A 21,125-nucleotide genomic window follows, 5' to 3' on the forward strand; every position below is an offset into this window, starting at 1 on the left:
AAAGATTTACAGCCTCGGAAACCCTGTACAGGGTCGCTATGGGTCGGAACCGACTCGACGGCACTTAACAACAACAACAACAACGCTACCTTGGAGTCCTGGTGTGGCGCTGTGGGTTAATATGCCAGACTGCAAAGCCATTTGAACTGCAAGGTCGGTGGTTCAAGCTTATCAGCTGCTCCTTGGAAACCCTATACAGGGTTGCTATGGGTCGTAATCGACTCAATGGCACTTGACAACAACAACAACACTACCTTGGAAATCCTTACAGGGTCGCTATGAGTCAGAATCGACTCAACAGCACTTTACAACAACAACAATGTCTACCTGGGAACTAATCCTACATAGGAGAATTTTAGATCCTCCTAATGTTCAAAAATATCTACCATTACACAATATTTTTTCAGTCAAGAGCAGGTCCTACTAGATATTCTCATGGCCAAGGGATCCAGAAACATATCATATCTATGATACATCACCCTCTGCATGAGTTCCCAAAGGGGATAATGTACAGGATAAAGGTAAGAGACAGACTCACTTTAGGATCAACTGGGTCTTTGAACCCAAACTCCAGTAGAAGAATTCCAGCAAGTTAGACTGGACTACAGTTTTTGTATTGTGTTAGTTGACTTCAATTTGTTGCACTCTCCAACTTGTTGCAGAAATTCTTAATCTACTGTAAAGTCCTGATGTGACTTTGTAGGATAAAGAACCAGACTTCAAGATCGATTTGAACCACAAGGTCGGTGGTTCAAACCCACCAGCTGCTCCTTGGAAACCCTATTCAGGGCCGCTATGAGCTGGAACCAACTTGACAGAACTTAACAACAGCAAGTGCATAGTTACTATCTATCTGTAAGTGGAGGCTTGAAAGGTGCTTTCAATGAATTTCCAGACTAAGATAGTCCAGGCAGAAAGGCTTGGTGATCTACTTCTGAAAATCAGTCAATAAAATGGGTCACTCATAGGGATGGCATAAGATTGGGCAGCATTTCATTCCTTTGTGTTTGTGCATGGGTTGCCAAGAGTCAGGGCTTACTAGACAGAAACTAGCAACCACTGTTGTCCCAAACATAGCCTCAAATTTATTTTTAATATAATATATTTTTCACAAATATTGTCTGCACATAAGTAATACATACACACATATAGTGAGCAGAAATGATGAAATTATGTTAAAATTTTCTGACATACTGTGCATGTCTTATGAAATTTCCAGAGTGAATTTCTGCCTCATTCAAAAGTCTGAAATGTTACTTTTGTTCATATTTTTGTAATCAAGATATAAGCCATGGTCAAGAAGTCATAGATCAATTTTTGTAATACTGTGGTGTTATGATTTGAATTATGTCCTCCACAATATGTGTCAAACTGATTTTCATTATTATGTAATTATCCTCCACTTTCTGAACTGATGTGTGATAGTTAAGGTTTTATGTTAACTTGACTTGGCCAAGTTTCTCACTGGTTTATCAGTTGAGACATAGTTATCACCTCCATGAGGAGATCTAATATCATGCAATCACCCCCTTGACATGATGTGATGTGATCAGTCCTAATCTTATGTATTATACTATGTAATGTAAATTCTCACTTCTATGATGTTAATGAGATTGGATGCAATCTACAGGATTAGGTTGGGTCTTCATCCAATCTATTTTGAGATATAAAAGAAGAGAAAAGTGAGCAAAGAGAGGGACTTATAACCACCAAGAAACAAGATCCAGGAGTGGAGTGTGACCTTTGGATCTGGGGTCCCTGCACTATGAAACTCCTAGATAAGGGAAAAGCTAATACCAAGACCCATGGAGATCTCCAAGGAATGTTGTACCTACAGATGCTGAAAGGAGACTAAGACCTTTCTCCAGAGCCATCTATCTGAATTTGGATTTCTAGCTCCTAAATTGTGAGAAAAGAGGGAAGGATTACACAGAGTCACTGTCACAAAAGGAAAAAAAAAAAAAAAGAAGAAGAAGAAGAAAGAAATGGAGGATGTTCAACCACTTCAAGAGATAGCCTATGATAAAGATATGGTACTGAAGAAAGAAGTCCAAGGTATACTGAAGACACTGGCAAAGAACAAGTCCCCCCTCAGAGCTAGTGTCCTGAATTTGTACTTCTAGCCTCCTAAACTGTGAAAGAGACATTTTTTTTATTACAGACATTTCTGTAATAGCAGCACTAGATTACTAGGAAACAAACAAAAGAAAAATAAACTATTGAAACTATATGTGTTTGCTCTGGCAGTTCATGGCTGGCATGGGAAAGGTGGGGTTCCTTGTATTTGATCTATGCCCAAGTATGTTGTGCTGGAGATTGGCAGAAGATTTGGTGAAGTGCTATAAGTGTAGTTGCCACAGTCCAAGACTAAGATGGTCCCATGGCATGCAAAGACCATTGCTCTTGTGCATCCAGGTCCCACAGTGCCAGTACCATGTGAAGCTGGGCAACAGATGATATGTATGTGAACTGCCATGGCCTCACAGGGTACCCTTGGTGGTCAGTCAGACCCATTTCATCTAAGTGAGGGATGCACAACCACTCTGCACCCACGGCTACCACAAAGATCCCATGGCATCCATGTAGGCATGAGATTCAAACAATTTTGAGTGTTAGTCAGCCAGTGTAAAATATGTGTGACTTCAGTATGCCATCCTCACCCATCTGGAGGACCTCTCTGGCATGAGGTACACATCCTTGGTGAGAGTTATTTATGGGATGGAAAAATTCTTCCTGCATTGGATAAAAAAATGGTTTGCAGAGTAAATAAGGAATCCTGCTGGAAGAGGGGCTTCTTTGGAAACTCGAGGGTAGGCTAGCAAGGTTCTGGTGCTGGGAACAAAACCTCTGAGTTAGAAAGCATCAAGACAAAAACTTAATGTAAAATCATTGGACAGAAAATTAATTAAAATTTATGTCATCAACATGTAAAAACTATTGGTATAGCATGTTATGAAAATAGAACTGAGATTACACAGTATGAAAACATGTATTATGTATGTACATTTGTGTAAAAATAAAATTTTAAGAAGCCATTTCTAATTCTTAAAATTAATATAATGAGCCATTTATTATTTTTGGTGTAGAGGACATGTCAATTCTTGCTTTGTACTGTCCTTGTCATGCTGGTTTCCACTGAGTTCTTTCACTGTTCCAAACTAGGCTGCATGCCCAGAGATCTCATGCCATTAAGAAAGATGTCACATACTTGGATTTGGGTCTCTATAGCTCTGTCATACATCGCATCTTCTTTTTTTCTCTTTCCTTAACTCCTACCAGCTTAATGATGAAAGAACATTTTTCTTTTAGTCTTTATCCAGTTTTTCCCCATTACTTTGATTTGAGTCATGACCCTCTGTTTAAGTTACCAGTTCATATTCTCTGACAAATATTTCTTATAAAAATTAAATCTTGGAAAGCGTAAACAAAGAATGATTTAAGTTTTCTCTCTCATTGTTAATAATACAAGGAGATGTCTTTGTATTAAATGCACAGATACTTCTAGCTCTGATGCCTTATCATTTATAAATGGAAATCTTGTCTAAAGTCTGAAGGATATTTTATGTTACTCCATCTCAATGTTGCTGTGGCTTTTTATTCAATAACACTCCTCTCATTGAAGTCTCAAACCTTTCTATGTTCTTCAGTAAACTACTTTCTCTCTTACCACATCTCTCCTTGATTTCTGAGACTAGGGCTAGAATCTCCCTTTACTGTCTTTATATGAAGTCAGGGCAAGACACCAATGGGGAAAAAAAAATGTTAGGTGCTATAGAGTCTGTTCTGACTCATACTGACCCTATGCACTACAGAACAAAACATTGTGTGGTTCTGTACCATCCTCATAATTTTTGTTACACTTAAGCCCATTCTGCTGCCACTGTGTCAATCCATCTTGCTAGGGGTCTTCCTCTTTTTCACTGACCCTCCACTTTAGCAAGTATTATATTCTCCTACAGGGACTGGTAGTATAGTGGTTATGAATCAGGCTGCTAACCTCAAGGTTAGCAATTTGAAACTACCAGCTGTTTCGTGGGAGAAAGACATGACTTTCTACTCCAGTAAACATTTAGAGCCTCGGAAACAATGTACAGGGTAGCTTTGAGTCAAAATTGACTCCACAGCACACCACCACCACCATGGGGACTGGTCCCTCCTGATTTTATGTCCTAAGTATGAGAGACAAAGTCTGATCATCCAGGCTTCTAAGGAGCATTCCAACTGTTCTTCTTCCAACATGGATTTGTTTGTTCTGGCAGTCCATGGGGCTTCCAATACTTTTCCCCACACCATAATTCAAATGCATCAATTCTTCTTTGGTCTTCCTTATTTATTGTCCAAATTTCACATACATATGAAGTTGTTGAAAATACCATGGAGAGGCAGGGCTTGATGGTGGACTGGGGAGAAGAGCAGTGAGGATCTCCATCAGCCAAAATACTGAATACCAGACAAAGAAAGTTCAGGGAATGATCCCAGAACTCTGAACCACATATAAAGAAATATTTAGAAAGTTTGAAGGCTTACAGCCAGTGGAATTTGTAGCAGAAGCAAGAAATATAGTGCTTTTGGATCCATCAGCCTCAGCGGTTGCCTAGAGTGTCCTTCTTGGGCGAGATGGAACGGGGAAGGATCAGAGTCACCATGGACGCCTGACACCTGATGGATCCAAGTAGGTATCCAACACCTGCAATAGTTACTCTGAGTTTAGTAATAAGAAGAGTGAAAAGGGAAGTCCCACTCTTGATCACATATAACCGGAGACAATCAGAAAGCATAATAAAATGTCAACATACATTCATCTAAGTATTAAGATCACAGCTAACTAAAGAATATGTCCAAGAAACAGATGACCATCTCTGGATATGTCCAAGAACAAGATAAAGTGACTGAGACAAATGAGCTGGAGGTAGACCTAGACTTCATATTGGAAAGAGGGCAGGCTTTGGAAATGCCTTAGGAAGAATTCAGAAAAATTATAATGAAAAGTAACAAAACTCTTTACAGAGGAGAAGTCAGGAAAGCACTACAGGAACAATCAAATAAGATAGATACAGCATTGGAAACCATTTAAAACCTACAAAAAGAGGTCCAAATGACTAATAATAGAATATAAAAAATGGACAATACACTGAAAGGGCAAAGGAGTAGAATTGAAGAGATGGAAGCCAGAACTAGTAAGTTGAAAGACAAATTTCTCAATACTACTAAATATAGATGAACAAGCAGAAAAAAGGATAAAAAATCTGAAGAAGGTCTAAGATTTATATTGAACAACATGAGGAGGAATAGCTTAAGAATTATTGGCATTCTGGAACAGGAAGAATCACACAAGTCCACAGAGTAGATAGTTGAGGAAAACAAGATCATTCAATATGTCGTCTGCATGAGACACACCTTATACCCAAAGACAAAAACAAACTAAAAAGTTAAATGGAAAAAAAATATACCAAACTAATTGCAATAAAAAATGAGCAGGATTGGAACATACTCATAGCTTGAGTCAGTCACACTTAAGTCCTCAAACTAACATCTTTGATCTTGATAGCTTTAAAGAGGTCCTGTGCAGCAAATTTGCCTAATGCAATCCATCATTTTATTTCCCGACTGCTGCTTCCATGGTTGTGGATGAAAACAAAATGAAGTCTTTGACAGCTTCCATATTTTCTCCATTTATCATGATGTTATTTATTAGTCCAGTTGTGAGGATTTTTGTTTTCTTTACATTGAGGTGTAATCCATACTGAAGGCTGTGGTCATGGACAATCATATACTAAGTATTTTAAATTGTCTTCACTTTCAGGTAAGATGGTTGTATCCTCTGCATATCACAAGTTGTTAATGAGTCTTCTGCCAATCCTGATATCAAGCTCTTCTTCATATAATCCAGATTCACAGATTATTTGCTCACCATACAGACTGAATAAATATGGTGACAGGTTACAACCTTGGGTCACACTTTTCCTGATTTTAAATGATTCAGTAAATAATTTGTTCTGTTCAAATGACTGATTCTTGGTTATGTGCAAGTTCTTCATGTGCACAATCAAGTGTTCTGGAATACACACTCTTTGAAAAATTATCAATAGTTTATCATTATCCAAAAAGTTGAAAGACTTTGCATAGTCAACAAAACACAAATAAATATATTTCTGGAGTCCTGGTGTCGTGCTGTGGACTGCAAGGTTAGTTTGAACCACAAAGTCAACCACAAAGCAGTTCAACCTCACCAGCCGCTCCTTGGAAACCCTATACAGAGTCGCTATGAGTTGGACCCAACTCGATGACGCGTAACAACAAACATATTTCTGATATTCTTTGCTCTCAACCAAGATCCATCTGACATCAGCAATGGTATCTCTAGTTGCATATCATCTTCTGATTCTAACTTGAGTTTCTGGCAGCTCCTTGTGGATGTGTTGTTGCAGCTATTTAAAAATAATTTTCAACAAAATTTTACTTGCATGTGATACTAATGATATTGTTTAGTGATTTCCATATAACATTAGGTCACCTCTATTTGGAATAGGCACAAATCTGATATCTTCCAATTGGTTGTCCTGCTAGCTGTCTTCCAATTTTGTTTGTCATAGATGAGTGCGTGCTTCCAGTGTTGTGTCAGTTTGTTGAAAGGTCTCAATTGGATTTTGTCAATTCCTGGATCTTTGTTTTTTGCCATTACCTTCAGTACAGCTTGGACTTCTTCCTTCAGTACCACTGGTTCTTGATCATATGCTACTTTTTGAAATTACTGAATTGCTGAATACACACATTAAAAAAAAATTTTTGTAAAATGACTGTATTCCTTCGATCTTCTTTTTTAACCCTCTATTGGTATGGGACTGTAGTTTAATGGACTACAAGGTTGGTTTGACTGCAAGGTCAGTGGTTCAAATTCCCCAGCCACTCCTCAGAAACCCTATGCAGGGTCACTATGAGTTAGAACCGATTTGACGGCACTTCTCAACAACAACAGCATTGTGAATTGAGTGAAGTTCCACAGAGCAGATAACCAGTTCCACACTCAACAAACCACACACTTCACTACATGATTGCAATCCCCCCAATTTTCAACAGTCTACAGCACTAACCTCTTTAACTATTGCATATTCCTCCCTGTATCTCCTGCTACTTTCATATTTACTCTGCCAATCCCCTTCTTGTACATTTCCTGTCCTGTCCACCCCTGAGCCCATGAATAATTTTTCCCTCTTTCTCCCCAACTTCTCTTCATAACCATCAAAGATTGTTTCTTTTATCAAGAAGAGCTTTTTTTTTTTTTTTTTTAACTTCTTACAACATTGGTCTCATACACTGTTTGTCCTTGGTAGCGTAGTGGTTACAAATCGGACTGTAAACTTCAGGGTCAGCAGTTTGAAACTACCAGCTGTTCCGCGGGAGAAAGATGAGGCTTTCTGCTCCTGTAAAGATTTACAGCCTCAGAAACCTTGTATAGGGTCACTATGAGTCAGAACTGACTCCACGGCACATAACCAATTTCCCTCAGCATAACGTCCTCCAGGTCCAAACATGTTGTGAGGCTTTTCACAGATGTATTCTTATTTTCAATGTTTTATACTAATCCATTGTTTGTATATACCAAAGTTTGCTTAGCCATTCTTCTGTTGATGGGCACCCAGGCTATCCCTATCATTTTTATATCTCTATTGTAGACAGCAGATTAAAGGATCCTATTTTCTTTTCCATTCTGCCCTTTATGTCTCTTGACTGGTACATTTAGTCCGTTTACATTCAGTGTAATTTCCTGTAGGCATGAATTGATTGTTCTTTTTTGTGTGTTTTGTTGCTGGATTCTTCATTCCATATAATTTTTTATGTTGAATTCAGTTTGTTCATGGGTGTCCGTTGCATTTTTGTTGTGTTAAAGTTTACTAAACCTTTCTGATTTTCCTCTTTTTAATTTTGATGTGCAGGCATATTATTTTTCTTTGAGGTTACCCTCTAATTTATTATTTTTACCTCCTGCTTAAAACAGTCTGTTTAATCTTGAAATCCACCTGAATTTCTTGCAATCTGGAAGTTCTGGGTTTTGTTTTTGTTTTGTTTTTTTTTGTTTTTTTTGGAGTTGATATTTTTATTTTTTTTGCTTTGTAATTGACATTTTAATACATCAATATCTTTTATTGCTTTGTAGTTGACTTTTATACATCGATAAACCCTATTTTCAATCTTGTAGGTTTGTTTTACTTTAAATACTTCTATATCTGGATTGAGTTCTGGGTGGTATTGTCATATATGGTAATTTCAGGTTGTTGTCTCCTGTTGTTGGTTCTCAGCAGAAAGAACATCCTTTTAGCATTTTTGTAAAGGTAGCCTGGTCATTACCAATTTCTTTAATTTCTGTTTATCAGGAAAGATCCTAATTTTTCTGTCATATTTAAAGGACAACTTTGCTGGGTATGTGATTCTTGGTTGGAATTTTTTTCTTTCAGAGATTTGTAAGTGTCATCCTATTGTCTTCTTGCTTTTATGGTTTCTGCTGAGAAATCAGAGTTCAGTCTTATTAGTTGTCCTTTGTAGATAAAATTTTGCTTTTCATGAGCTGCTCTCAGGATTCTTTCCTTGTCTTTGATGCTGGAAAGTTTGATTATGATATGTCTTGGTGATTTTCTTTTGGGATCTATCCTGTTTGGGGTTTGTTCAGCTTCTTATATGCTTATCTCTTCATCTTTCCTGAGGTTAGTGAAGTATTCTTCCAATAACTCTTTGACATCTTTCCTCTATGCTTATCTCTTCCTGTTCTGGTATTCCCATCACCCTTAAGATGTTCCCCTTCATGGTGTCCCACATAACTCTTAGGCTTTTTTCAGATTTTTTCATTCTCTTTTCTGATTATTCTTCTAGCGTGCTAGTATTGAGAGATTTATCTTCAAAGTCACTAATTTGGGCTTCCATTGCTTTGCATCTACTCCTTTGCCCTTTCAATGTATTGTCCATTTCTGCGATCTTAGTAGTAATCTTCTGGATGTCTAATTACAGGTTATGTATTGTTTCAAAGTTTGCATTTATTTAGTCTGTTTGTTCTTGTGGTATTTGCCTGAATTCTTCTAAAGTTTTTATTATGTTCTTCTCACTTTCCTTGATCTTTCTATAAATCCTTTAACATTAAATTGAAGTATTTTTCAGTTAGTTCTATTGCCTTGTCTTCTTCAAAAATGTTTTCTGGCTCTGTATTTTCATCTTTGTTTATTGTTGTTGTTTTGAGTCATTATCTCTTGTTTCTTCACTTGAGCTAAAATTGTCTGTTGTCTCTGGTACATGGTGGAGTTGTCATATTTGTAAAAACAAACAATGCAGTTGTTGGACCAAGATGGGGAGAAATTTCGGGGGGTGCTCCTGCATTACTAGGAGCTCCCAAGGTGGTTGTGGAAAGGATGTGACCTCACAGTCCCTGATCCTAGATGGAGTTCCTAATGCTATCTATGTTCAGGGCACTCAATCCAGAAGCAGTTTGTAGGAACACTTGATGAAGTTGATTTCAGTATTTATTAGGACCACAGGGAAACTGGGGGCAGGGTGACTGGTTAAATACTGGTCTATTGGCTCTGCAGGTTTCGTGGGTTTGGAACTGATTTCACATAAATCCAGGCACCAATGAGGCACATCAAAATGGTGCATCTGGCTCCCATCTCACACTAGTATGTTTTCCAACCACATGGCTCTGACCTCCTGAAGATCAGGGTCTGCAATGGGGATGGATTAGGGTGGGAACTGGCCACACCTCTGGTCACCAGGAAAGCATTCCTTCCATCTATTTTTGATGCTTTCTGAATCATTCAATATTTTGCCCATAGAATCCTTCGATACTGCAAATCATTAGGCTTGGATTTATTCTTCAGTTCTTTCAGTTTGAGAAACTCTGAATGCATTCTTCCTTTCTTACTTCCTGAATTCAGACCTTTGCACATATCATTATAATACTTGACTTTGTCTTCTCGAGCTGCCCTTTGAAATGATCTGTTTAGCTCTTTGACTTCCTCGTGTCTTCCTTCCTTTTATCATCACTGTAGTAGAGAGAACGTTTCAGAGTCTTTGCTGACATCTATTTTGGTCTTTACTTTCTATCCTGTTTTGTTTCTTTTTAATGACTTTTTGCTTACTTCATGCATGATGTTCTTAATGTCATTCCACAGTTCTGATCTTTTGCCATTAGTGTCTAGTGCATCGAATTTGTTTTTGAGATGGTCTCTAAATTCAGGTGGAATATATCAATAGTCATATTTTGTTTCTCTTTCCATTTTCATTTTCATCAGCTTCAGACTGAGCTTGCATATGAGCAATTGATAGTCTATTCCACAGTTGGCCCATGGTTTTGTTTTGACTGATGATACTGAGCTTTTCTACTGCCTCTTCTCACAGATGTAGTTAATTTGATTCCTGTGTATGCCATCTGGTGAGGTCCATGTGTTTATGTTATTCAAAAATGCTTAAAATCATTCTTGGTTTCCCTTGCATTATAATACAGAGTAGTCACTGGAGAGGGATAGAAAGGAATAGTCAGAAACATCACACTAGAAGGCTTGTAAGTCCGTCTTCTGCCTATGACTGATTGGAATACCTAAAATGGGGCCACAGCAGACCCAGTGAACGAGGCTTCCTGCAGAGCCTCTGAAATACATAAAACTATAGGTAGAAACCAGAACCACATCCAGATCTCCAGAGATGAGAAATCTCCACTAGAAAGGATGAGCAGACCAGCCTGGAGTGGCTAGAAGAATAAAAGATACCTCTTGAAAGAAAGACCTGCAAGAAAAATGGAGGCAGACGGACTGTTACTACAAGAACAAACAAGTCGCTTCCCTAGGAAACATCAAGGCAAGTGGCCAGGTCCTCTCAACGCAAACCCCTTTCCAAGACTAAGACTCAACAGAAATGCATGCTCTGATTGGTGACCACACACATCACCGATGGGGGCAAATGGGGTAAAAGCAGCAATGAAGTGGCAAGCTAAGCTCTACAATGTTCAGTGGACTTCTGTGGACCCAGCTGGGGACCTGGATGGCAAGTAGGGTGAGGAGACCTGGGGACTCTTGGGCCCAGAGTCAGTGGCGTGGCCATGGAGGACTCGAGAGGAGAGTGGAGCTACTGGCCAATGGGAAGAGAGGGCATGTGCACAGGAGCGCCCACACTTGCAGATGATACCCACATGACCTGGACCTAATGACTGGAGGATTGGAGCTCAGCCAGGAGAAGAAAGAAGAGGGGAGAAAAAAAAAAAAAGAGAGAGAGAGAGAGAGAGAGCTGATACAATCTGATGAACTTGACCTATACCTATGGAGCAGCAACTCAAAAGAAGGAACAAATCCTTACAGCAAGAATCATTCCCACCCCCTCCACACACAGAGTGGACAGAGATGGGCAACTTGGACATTGGATACTCAAATGGGGAGGGAGGACTACAAAGGCAAGAAGTGACTGGCTAACAAGCTTTCAAGGGGGAACCTAGTGCTAGGGAGCATGGAGGAAGGCAGAATCTCCAGTAGGTACTATTCAATCTGTCTGGGTGGAGAGGAAGAAAGGAAATACAGATGGGTAACTCGTGATACTGTAGTGAATAATGCTTATCAGGACGGATTATGAGGGTTGAAAATGCAAAGGTACACGTTTTGGAACAAGGAAGGGAGTGATTAATTCTACAGGCTAGGAGCGGAGGTCTCTGCGACCATCAACGGAGAAAAGCCGAGAGCAGGACCCTATCCAGAGAAACAGAGATGCCTGAGATGGAGACAGAGACAATGACATGGAGTAATGAAGCGGCTGGGGACTTTGGATCCAGAGAGGGAATGGGACAGTGTGCCAAAAACTGGGGGTGGGGGTTTAAGGGGAAGTGTAGGGGGCAGGTTTCTAGGATATACCCTTTGGTTGGTTGATGATGCATGGAGGAGATTGGAACCATGGCAATGAGATGATATATGATGGAATGAATGTAAAACTAAAGTTCTCTCATGTAAACTACCATATAATTCACAATAAAACATTAAAAACAAAAATGCTTAAAATCGTATTTGCAATGAATAAGTCATTGGTCTTGCAAAATTCTACCATGCAATCCCCGGCATTCATTTTTATCACCAAGGCCATAATTTCCAACTACTGGCCCTTACTCTTTGTTTCCAACCTTTCCATTCCAATCACAAGCAATTATCAATATATCTTTATTGCATGTTTTCAGAATAAAGAAATTGGTAGAATTCTTCATTTTCATCATTACTGACTTTAGTGATTGGTGAATAAATTTGAATAATAATTATATTAACTGGTCTTCCTTGTTGTTGTAATTGTGGGTCATACAATAGGTTCTGATTCCTAGGGATCCTGCATAGGTTTCTGGGGAGACAGTGGTGGTTTTGAATCATCAACCTTGTGGTTAGCAGTCTAGTACTTATCCTACAGTGCCATACCAGGACTCCATGTAGGCATATTGATAATATCCTATCACACACAGTGTTGTACTTCAAGACAGATAATGAAATATTCTTCTTAATGATGAATTCTATGCCATTCCTTTTGAATTTGTTGTTCAATGCATAGTAAACCATGTGATTGTCAGATTCAAAATGGCGATATTAGTCCATTTCAGCTCACTAATGCATAAGCTATTGGTTTTTTATGCATTCCATCTCATTTTTGACAACTTCCAACTTTCCTAGATTCATACTTTGTACAGTCCATGTTCTGATTATTAATGGATATTTACAGTTGTTTCTATGCTTTTGAGTTTTTTCCCATCAGCAAATGCAGGTCCTTAAAACTTTACTCCAGTTGCATCATCACAGTCAACTCTACTTTAAGGAAGCAGCTCTTCCCCAGTCATATTTTGAGTGCCTTCTAACCTGAAGGGCTCATTTTCAGGTACTATATCTGTTCATAATGTTTTTAGTAAACATTCAGATGTAGTCCACTGCTCCTTCTTCTTAGTCTGGAAGCTCCACTGACATTTGTCTACCACTGGTGAAGCTACTGTATTTAAAGTACCAGTAACACAGCTTCCAGGATCACAGCAACACACAAGCCACCACAGTACAACAAACTGACAGATGAGTGGTGGGTGAAGGAACATCGTTGTTGTTGTTGTTAAGTGCAGTCCAGTCGATTCTGACCACAGTGACCCTGTGTAGGGTTTCCAAGGCTGTAAATCTTTATGGGAGCAGAAAGCCTCATCTTTCTCCCGCGGAACAGCTGGTAGTTTCAAACTTCTGACCGTGATATTAGCAACCCAATTCGTAACCACTACACTACCAGAGCTCAATTTCTCTTAAACCCAAAGACTCTTAGGGGTTGACTAATCATGTCTGCATCTTTTTGAGGTAGGAATTCAAATCAGTTTTTACCCATGACTCCTTTAATTTCATTCCACCAGTTTACCTGGATTTGATTCTGCTTTATGACCACCCTCTATGTTGTAGAGTAAAACTGTTCCCAAGGCAAGTAGTAATATGATTGGTCAGATTTAGGGCCTCATTCTCCAATGAGTGACAAGATCTAAGGGCATAAACAAACCTGAGTGGGTAAGCACATTCTCTCATTGATCATATTCTTACTGAAGCTGGTGATATTCTTTCCTTACATAATAAATTGGATGCTGGAAGAATGAATGTTGGGGAACAGGCTATCTATCCTGGTGTCCTTTGATCTCAAATTACTTAGACTCAACTAACTCATCACAAATGTTCAAGGACAATGGATGATTTCAGTGCCTGATATTGACTCTTAAAATTACTTCTTAAGTAGTTTCTAGGTTTTCAGCCATGCCTTCCTCTTGTGCATGCAGCATCCTAAAATCACAATGATTTTATAAAATGAGAATCTGATCATATCTATACTCTAGGAAAGGTAAAATATACTCTGAGCTTTGTGACAAGGATCAGAAAAGTGATCTTGCTGAGGGGAATGCATGCCCACAAGCCATGTCTTATTAGAGATTTCCAGTTCTGATAAGGAGCCCTATGCACCTTAGTCTCTTTAGTGTGGGCTGTGATTTGATGGTGAGCAGAAAATTTAAAAAGAACTTGAAAACAAATTTTAAAAATCTAAGGATTTTGCAAAATAGGTAAACTCTTCCAGGATGCCACATTCGGAATCTTCCTTTAACTGCACACATGATAGCCTGCAAAGCAAAGAATTCTGGGTCTACCTTTGATCAGGATCATTGGGTTCTGGGCTTCAGGATGACAGGCTGATCTGTTATCTCATTTCTGGGAGAGACCAAGAGCACAGCTTGAGAGTAGGCTGCCTCCACCATTACTTACTGATTAAGAACCCTCTTAGATGTGCCCTGGTGGGTAGGAACCTCTGTTCCTTAGCAAATTCAACTGAAAGCAGTCACAATCAGCTGTCAGAACTGAGCCAGGAGAAGCCAAAGAAGGGGGAGCCAAAGGCAGGTGCAGGGTAATGGGACTATGTGTCAGACCAGGGAATGTGAAATGAGATTGAGCTGGGACAGGGCATATGGGGGAAGCTAGAGTCAGGCTGGGTCAGCTCCACAGGAGATATCTAACTTGAGTAGTGTGTGAAATGTGGGGACTGAAGTCAGATTTAAGGGCAAGTAGAGTCTGTTAGAAAGGCAGTGACATGAAAATATGAGGTAGCTCCTTGGATCCTTTCCTACTATGTAATAATAATAATCACTTCCAGGAGATAGAAGACCAGAGCAGCACCCAAAAAGCCAAGTTTTTTTCAACCTCTTTCTTCATATAAGAGTTTCCACCTCCTCTTATCTTAAAGGCACAGTCATCCAAGCCTTGTGTGGACTTTAAGTTAAGGTGCTGACCCCACTAAAGCATCTAGGGATGTCAACAGCATGCAGAAAACAAAGAAATCTTAGCAGGGAAAATAACCTGTATTTGGTATCTTTTTGTGTGGTGTCAAGCAGGGGTACCCTGGACACTTCAGACCCCCTTTGACCCTCAAGCATAAGCATTGTTGTTGTTGCTAGGTGTCATCTGACTCAAAGTGATCCTATGCATAACAGAATGAAACACTGCCCAGTTTTGCACTATTATCACAATTGTTGTTGTACTTGAGTCCATTGTTTCTATCACTGTGTCAGTTCATCTTGTTGGGGGTCTTCCTCTTTTTTGCTGACCCTCCACTTTTCCAAGTATGATGTCCTTGTCTAGGACTGGTCCTTCCTGACCACATGCCCTAATTACCATCTTTGTTTCTAAAGAGCATTCTGGCAGTACTTCTTCTAAGAACAGATTTGCTTGTGCTTCTGGCAGTCCATGGTACTTTCAATATTCTTTTCCAACACCATAATTGAAATTCATCAATTATTTTATGGTATTCTTTATGCATTGTCTAACATTCACACGCATATGTAGTGATAGAAAATACCAGATCTTGGGTCAAGCACACCTTAGTTCTCGAAATTACATCTTTGCTTTTAACACTTTAAAGGGTATTTTGCAGCATATTTTCCTAATGCAGTATGTCATTTGATTTCTTGACTGCTGTTTCCATGAGTGTGATTGTGGATCCAAGCAAAATGAAGTCTTTGACAATTTCAGTCTTTTCTCTGTTTATCATATGCTATTAATTTTTCCAGTTGTGAGGATATTTGTTTTCTTTACATTGAGATCTAATCCATACTGAAGACTATAGTCATTGTTATTCACCAGTAGGTATTTCAAGTTCTCTTAGCTTATAGCAAGCAAGGTTGTATCATCTGCATATCACAGGCAGTAAATGAGCTTGCCTTCAATTCTTATGTCAGATTATTTTTCAGCTTATTTGCACAGCATACAGATTGAATAAGTGTATGGTGAAAAGATGCAACCCTAACACATACCTTTCTTTATTTTAAGCCACTGAGTAGCCCCTCGTTCTGTTCAAATAACTGCCTCTTGTTCTATATACAGGTTTCTTATGACACAATTAGGACTTCTGGAATTCACATTCTTTGTAATGTTATCCATAGTTTGTTATGATCCACACAGTTGAATTCATTTATGTAGTCAATAAACCACAAACAAACTTTTTTTTGGTGTTTTCTGCTTTTAGCCAAGATCCATCTGTCATCGGTGATGATATTTTTAATCCCATGTCCTCTTCTGAATCCAGTTTGAATTTCTGGCAGTTTGCTATCCTGGGTTTTTTAATTATCTTCAGCACAATTTTATTTACATGTAATATTAACTTATTGCTTGATAATTTCTGCATTCTGTCCGGTTACCTTTCTTTGAAATGGGTACAAGTATGGATCTCTTCCAGTTGGTTGGCCAAATTTTTTGGTATAGATGAATGAGAGTGTCCAGCACGGCATCAGCTAGTTGAAACATTTCAATTTGTAGTCCATCAGTTCCTGAAGCCTTGTTTTCACCAATGTCTTCAGTCCAAAATGGATTTTTTCCTTTAGTAACATAGGTTCTTTTTACCTTTGTGATTTATGTATTTATTTGTTTGTTTATTTATAATTTTTAAAGCTTTTATTGTGAATTGAGTGATAGTTTACATGGGAAAATATCGATTTGCAATCATCCTGTCATATTTCGTTTCATTGCAATGATTACAATCCCCTCCATGTATCATCATTCAACAGTATTTGCTTCTATTCCCTCTGTTTTTATGTTTGTTTGTTTTTAATGTACACAAAAACACTCAGGAATATATACTCATTTAAATAACCCAAGGGCACATTCTGCAAGCCTGCCTCCTGGCTGCCAGCACACAGCCTTTCCCTTTCCATAAGTCTAGAGTCCTCGGTAGTTCTATCTATCCAAGTCATTATCTCTGCCTCCATTTTTATTGTCGTTGCTTCTCTGGACAGGGTTCCACATTCAGCTCATGCTCTTCTCCCATGATAGTCCTAGAGTCCTCTTTAGTGAAATGCAAGTTTAACTACTCCCCACTTTTTGTTACAGAACTTCTGCCTTTACAGTTGTGGTAGTTGCAACTAGTCATGATAACAATTACTTACTATTGAATCATAAGAATCTTATCCCCATCTCCTTTCAACAGACCCATTTAGAAAAGATGAAAACTATTCAGTGGGGATTCTGCCTTCCCCTGCACACTCTGAAACTAAACTGTCTCTTGAAAATGTGTAAGCCAGTCACTTTGTGCCTTTATAACACCCCCATTTTAGATAGCCAATGTCTAAGTTGTGTGTCCCTATCAACCTTGTGTACAGAGGGGATAGATTCCTTCCTTCTCAGTTGGTATTTTGAGCTAATACATCCATAAGTATAGGTCAAGTTCATAAAATTGTAGCAATTTACATTTGTTTCCTTTATCAAATTTCTTTTATCATTCTCCATTCGAGTTCTGATTATCAAGCCATTGAAGTTAGGTCACATGGGTACTATCTGCAAGTTTGGCATTCTTGTGTGTCTTGTCTCATTTCATATCAGCTACATGCTTCACTCTCAGCTCTATAGCTATGTACTTGTCCATGGAATTAGGAGTCCCTAGGAGTCCTGGTGTGGCACTGTGGGTTAATGTACCAGACTGCAAAGTTGTTTGAACTGCAAGGTCGGTAGTTCAAGCTCACCAGCTGCTCCTCAAAAACCCTATATAGGCTCACGATGGGTCAGACCCAACTCGACGGCCCTTCACAGGTATCACCACACTTTGGACCAACTAATTCTTCCTCTTCTCTTCTCTCTCCCACCTCCAGGTAGATGAGAAACTATGGAATGTGGTCAAACTCAGCCCATATCTTCAATGCTGCCTTTCCCCCACTTCCACTTACTAGTAGACCAATGTGGTCACCAGCAAATTTACATGCCTGCTAGTATGTTCTTTTCAGTTTCCATCTCAGAGGGAGGTTTGACCTGAAGGGACTTGATTGCTTGCCTTGATGGCTTCCTACTGAACAACTTGCTTATTCTTATAGTAGCCAAGCAGACTGCTGTTTTTGTTTTTGATTTTTTCCTGCTGGTCTTTCTTTCAAGAAGTATCTTCTGTTCCTCTAGCAGCTCTGGGCTAGTCTGCATGTCTTTTCAAGTGGGGATGTCCCAACTCAGAAGGCCTGGATGAGGCTCAGGTTTCAACCTAAGGTCTTAAACACTACAAAGGCTCCACAAGAAGTGTATTTCACTGCGTAAGTTCTAGTACCCCTTTTAGGTATTTCAATAAGGCTGAAGACAGGCTTATAAGCTTTCTGTAATCTTGTTTTCCAATATTCCTTTCTATCCCACACAAGTGCCTATTTTACAGTGTTAAGCAAGGGAAACTAGTATTCATATGGCAATCAAGCATATTAACATTATTTTTCTTCTTTTACTCATTCAGACTATGCCTTAATACTTGTATCACAGAGCCCCGTAGTAACATAGGTGCTTGATCAAATTGGACCTCTTAAAATGGTTGGACATCAATCAATGCTTTTGTTGTTGTCGTTGTTTAATATAAAAAACATTACTACACAAAGGCATTACTACACATTTTTAAGATTTGGTAGTTAAAATTCTAACTATCATTGTGTTGATGTGATACATTTTATATCAACTCAAGAAAACTTTTGAAATTTCTGCTTTGAAGCAATGCATGGCCCAGCAGCTCCTTTTCACATTCTGACAAAAGCTGCTGTCCTTTAGCTTAAATAATCATTAACTGCTGTTTGTCAAAAATATCCATCCTTTAGATAGAAAAGGGGAAACTCTTACTAAGAACCTCCAGCAGCCACACCTGCCTTCAGGGGAATTTATTTACTTGGAGCTAACTGTTTGTCAGGAGTCCTGGTGTAGCTCTGTAGGATAACCATTGAACTGCAAGGATGTTTGAATCACAAGGTTGGTGGTTCAAACTCACCAGCTGATACTCAGAAAACCTATACGGGGTCACTATGAGTCAGAACTAACTGGACAGCACCTAACAACAATAATAAAACTTTGGAAAAGTAGAGAATTCTCAAGACAACAATCTTCTACTGAGGTACAACTAAGATATGTGGATTTGAACTTAGGCTACAGTAGTGAGCCTATTATAGTCCAGAAGAGGCTGACTTCCTATACTTAGATTTAACTGCATCTGTTTTTCCAAGGCTAACTTTGTAGCATTCCAATGGCACCAAAGAGCCAAATGGTAACATTTTGTCTATGCCTTCATGGTTACTGGCTTGAAATGAAGAAGACACTGTCTCTGATATGCCAGTCTCCCCCTCAGGATTCAAGCACTTTTTAATTCCAGGTTAACCTGGGTGGCTACTCTTGGAGTTCAAAGGTATGCTGCTCTTTTCACAGTCAGAAAGGCAGTTGTGGTGGTCTTCACTTAGTAACAATACAATGGTTCTGCCAACCGGAAGCACTCTTTCCATTTCTTGCAGAATGTTTTGATGTCTTATTCTAACTTAAACGTTTACCCAAATGGGATGTCAGAAATAATAATATTGCTTTCTGAAAGCAATGGCAATTCTATGACAGAGACTTCAAGTAGTTATATTTTATCATTAAGGCCTGCAGCTTGTCACATGCCCCTAGTACCTGTGAGTCATTAACATCAGCACCCACATAATATACATCAGGATATTCTTCAGCAACTTCCAAAAGTATTGTTCCAAGTCCACACATTAGATCTAAAACAAATGTACCAGCTTTCATTTCAGTGAGAGATACCATTGTCCATGCTATGGTTGATCGCAGTCCTGTGGTCTTGATATAAGCTCTGCTGGCTAAAGAAACCTTGAAAACAGAAATCCCAACAATAGAGTAAATATCATACAGATGGATATAGATCTCTAAATCTGGATTCCTCAAATCTGCTTTTCATCCTGACTTTCATAAAAGCAATTCCAATTACTCTTCCTACTTCCTGTGCTGTACAACTTCCTGTGCTGTACAACTTCCTGTCCCTGCACAAGCCAGCTGCAGGGACAACACACTTTGAAAGTTAAGTCTTCCTAGCTCTGACCAACGGTTGCTTTTCCTACATCATTCTGAAACTGTTGCTGAAAAATTTCTTTCATGTTAAAATCTTCCTGGTCCACTGTTTCTTCTCTTATTTGTTTTTCTAGCAGGTAGTCCTTACTTTTTTTTTTTTTTTTTTGCAGCTCATGACGTTTGTTCTTTTTTAAAATTTTTTAGCAATGGTAATTTCATTTTCTTTCACTTTTCTTTTTAGTAGGTTAGAATTTCCTTTAATAAAGTTTTTCATTTTTGACATCAAGTTCAAGAAGACTTTTCCAAACTGAAATGGCATTCAAGCAATTTCCTGGATCATCATTTATAAGTCTTTGTAGTTCATTAAATACTTTTCCTTTACTTACAGAAGAGACAATAAATGGAAACTGTTTTTTAATCAGCAAAAATAATCTTTCTGCAGATTTTAACTTCTTTAGCATATTCAGATCAGAGACGATGTTAATAAAAAAAAAACCTTTCCCGGAATATATTCAACCTGTGTGGCCGACAGCCGTGCCTGCACCTCTCACCTCAAGAATGGCTCATGGTGCAGAAGACCCAGATGCTGTGGCCCAGCGGCGACCCAGGCCCTGGCTTACCCAAAGACCCAGAAGTGGTGGCCTGAGGACGGCCCTGCGGCGCAGGGTCACGTGGCCACCAATCCTTTTTGAAATAGTAACTGTATTTTCTTTCCATCTTTTTTTGATACTCCTGTGGCATTAAATATTTTGCCCATGTTGTTGTTGTTGTTGTTGTTAGGTGCCATTGAGTCAGTATCAACTCATAGAGACCCTATGCACAACAAAAATAAACACTGCCCAATCCTAGACCAACCTCACAATCATTGCTACGTTTGAGCCCACGGATGCTGCCACTGTGCCAACCCATCTTGTTGGGCATCTTCCTCTTTTTCTCTGACCATTCACTTTGTGTTGTTGTTGTTATGTCCCGTGGAGTCGGTTCTGACTCATAGCGACCCTGTACAGGGTTTCCGGGGCTGTAAATCTTTACGGGAGCAGAAAGCCTCATCTTTCTCCCGCGGAACAGCTGGTAGTTTCGAACTGCTGACCTTGCGGCTCGCAGCCTGATTCATAACCACTACGCTACCATTCACTTTACTAAACATGATATTCCGTGTTCCACATCTTTTTCTGAATCCAGCTTGAACCTCTGCCAATTCTGTCAATGTGCAGTTACAGCTGTTTTTGCATTATCTTTAGCAAAATTTTACTCTCATGCAATATTAATGATATTGTCTGATGA

General features: G+C 39.1%; 1 pseudogene; it reads right to left on the reverse strand.

Annotated features, from left to right (window-relative positions):
• Positions 1 to 18,946: 18,946 nt before the first annotated feature.
• Positions 18,947 to 20,302, reverse strand: LOC102824858 (annotated as a pseudogene).
• Positions 20,303 to 21,125: the final 823 nt, after the last annotated feature.

Source organism: Chrysochloris asiatica, unplaced genomic scaffold, assembly GCF_000296735.1.
Source record: "Chrysochloris asiatica unplaced genomic scaffold, ChrAsi1.0 scaffold00087, whole genome shotgun sequence".
Lineage (NCBI taxonomy): Eukaryota > Metazoa > Chordata > Mammalia > Afrosoricida > Chrysochloridae > Chrysochloris > Chrysochloris asiatica.